General features: G+C 26.9%; 1 protein-coding gene and 1 long non-coding RNA gene across 2 annotated transcripts in view; one reads left to right on the forward strand and one right to left on the reverse strand.

The window, feature by feature from the left end:
• The window catches only part of LOC100208125 (transcriptional regulator ATRX), a 57296-nt gene that overhangs the window by 22320 nt on the left and 32476 nt on the right, over window positions 1–2500 (reverse strand). The window lies entirely within an intron of this gene.
• Window positions 978–1948, forward strand: LOC136088568 (uncharacterized). Its single transcript, XR_010642273.1, has 2 exons — window positions 978–1261; window positions 1428–1948. It is a non-coding gene; the product is annotated as an uncharacterized LOC136088568 (long non-coding RNA).

Here is a 2500-nt window from a genome sequence, read left to right on the forward strand (position 1 = left end):
GGTACCAAAGGAGTTTAAAATCAGCTGAATCTGAAAATCATAGTCTCGTATCTGTCAAAACAATAGAATATAGTTTATTGTTAGATCCACAAAACGCACTTACTAACAACAATAAAAAAGGACATTTACAAGTATAGCTCTAGAAAAAATCTGACTGATGGAAAAAACTTTTGGTTTTGATTTTCTTAAATATTTGACATATATCTACTTTGCGAACCAAATTTTTATTGGCCTTATGTTTTGTCGAGAAGTTATTAATGTTTTGGTTTTTCAATTTTTCTAAAAAAAATTTGTAAAAAAAAAAAGTTCGCAAATGTATTTTGATATTGAATTAAATACAATTATTTTTATTTTTAAATTAAATTGGTCTAATTAATCACAATCTATAAATTAATTATATAATTATGTTTTTTTAAATCAACTGACTATAATTATTAGAGTTAGTTGATTAAAAAAAACAGTATATATGATTAAATTATTTACAAAGTTATTACAAAACATAGTTCAACATTTTGTAAATTTATAAATTTGTTAGTTGTTATTTTCATTACATAATAGTTATTTCATTTTTGTTACGTAATAGTTATGTCATTAAGTTAAACAATATTATATAACCTTTTATTCTTAATTGTTTTATTGTAATCAAATAGTAATTATCTCATCAATAAAAAAAAAAGTAATAAAATGACATACAAATTTCTAATAAATATAACCATGTTAAGTTATATAGCTAAATAAAATTATATTTGGTTATATTTTAATTTCACACAAAATTTTTGTAAATAGTTGGTAGAGAATTGACAATAATTAGTAGGTACTTAGGCATTTAAAATATGTCTATTAGAACAAATAGCTATTTCTTCAAGCAATATGTTCCTTATAAATACAACTTAAATTTTTATGGTGGACATCTTGTTTGTGTTTAAGTGTGATTTACTTGGTAGGACATAGTATTTAAGATTTCTTGTTTTTAAGTGTTTAGACTGTGATTACTCATTATAGTTTTATATGGATAACAAAATAAATTGCTGCTTTGTAAATGATTATGGAGCTTGTTATAAACAGTCATATACCCAAGTAAGAAATCTGATTGAAGATATTGACAGCAATGTTAAAAAACTACTTGTAAAACGAACAAATATGAAAAAAGAACAAATCACTAGCATATGCACACATCATTATGATATGTTAGTTGTAAGATATGAGGGTAATCAGAAAAGTTGTTGTAATCCATTTCTGACTCACCAAAAGGTGTGTAGAGGTAAAAATTTATATATTTATATTTCATTAATAATATCATTCTTAATAAATTGTTTATAAGTTTTTTTAATAATTATCATAATTAAAAATATAATTAATTTTATAGTAATATAATTACATAGTATAAATAACGTTATTTAAGTAATGTAATTACTCTTTTTTTTCAGCATCACTACGTGTGATTACAATGCATACTGTGTTAGAAGCAGAAACTATAGGTTTAAATCTTACACCTGGAAAGAAATTGTGTCCAACCTGTTGAAGTAAAGTTATGAAACGTTTATCAAAAAGTACGAGTGAAAATAAAAATGATGAAGATTTTGATATTGTTAGTGAAACGTCCATTCAAAATAAAAAAGAAGGTGTGGATACACACTTTACATTTGCTGGAGTATCTCCTATTAAGGTCAAAGGATTGCATAAGTCAGGTAAAATCAGAGAAGGTAAACGAAAATTGACAGCATTAACAACCTCCATTAAAAAAAGGTAGCCACTTCCCTTAATATACCAGAAGAAAGTTTTGAAGAGCAGTCAAATTTTGTTAACAAGTATATTGAAAAAGCAAACTTGTTTGATAACATGATGGTATCACTAACTAACAAAATTGCAGAGTCTACAGCAATATCTAAAAAAATACAACTGACGACACTTGCTCCAACAGACTGGTCAATAAAAAAGGTTTCTGAAACATTACATGTAACAAACTATGTAGCTCGAACTGCACATAAGTTGGCATTAGAAAAAGGTATTTTAACCATGCCTAATCCAAAATTAGGAAAAGTTCTTCCTGATGCAACAGTTCAACTGGTCAAGACTTTTTATGAAGATGATGAACATAGCCGTATAATGCCTGGTAAGAAGGATTATGTAAGCATAAAGAAAAATGTTCACATGCAAAAACGTTTGCTATTATGCAATTTAAAGGAATTGTTAAAACCAAGAACCCAGAAATAAAAATACGATTTTCAAGGTTTTGCACATTGCGACCTAAATGGTGTATTACTGTTGGTGCCTCAGGAACACATTCTGTATGCGTCTGCTTTTACATCCTCTTGGTTTAACATACAAAGAATTATTACCTTATATTGTGTGTGATATAACTAATAAGGACTGTATGATGCGGAAATGTGAAAAATGCCCTGCAACTAAGAATGCATTGGTTGAAAAACTTTATGATTTACTTGGAGAATTTGAAGATGATGAGGAGGTAGAATTTGATCAGTGGACAACAACAGATAGG

The sequence above is a fragment of the Hydra vulgaris genome, chromosome 12 (genome assembly GCF_038396675.1).
Source record: "Hydra vulgaris chromosome 12, alternate assembly HydraT2T_AEP".
Classification (NCBI taxonomy): domain Eukaryota; kingdom Metazoa; phylum Cnidaria; class Hydrozoa; order Anthoathecata; family Hydridae; genus Hydra; species Hydra vulgaris.